The sequence below is a fragment of the Penaeus monodon genome, chromosome 24 (assembly GCF_015228065.2).
Source record: "Penaeus monodon isolate SGIC_2016 chromosome 24, NSTDA_Pmon_1, whole genome shotgun sequence".
NCBI classification, from domain to species: Eukaryota; Metazoa; Arthropoda; class Malacostraca; order Decapoda; family Penaeidae; genus Penaeus; species Penaeus monodon.
In genome coordinates, this window is record NC_051409.1 from 37,450,300 (window position 1) to 37,450,581 (window position 282).

Genomic DNA, 282 nt, shown 5'->3' on the forward strand with positions numbered 1-282 from the left:
CCTCCGCCTTCTCGTTCTGCATCTTCTAGCTCTCCCCACTCCTTCCCTCCTTCCCCTCACCCTCTCTCCCTCCATCCCCTGCTCACCCTCCTTCTCCTCACCCTCACCCTCCCTCCCTTGCTCGCCCTCCTTCCCCTCACCCTCCCTCCCCTCACCTTCCTTCCCCTCACCCTCCCTCACCTCACCCTCCCTCCCTCCATCCCCTGCTCACCCTCCCTCCCTCACCCTCCCTCCCCTCCCTTCCCCCGTGGCCCGTCACTTTCATCCTATAACCAGTTAGCC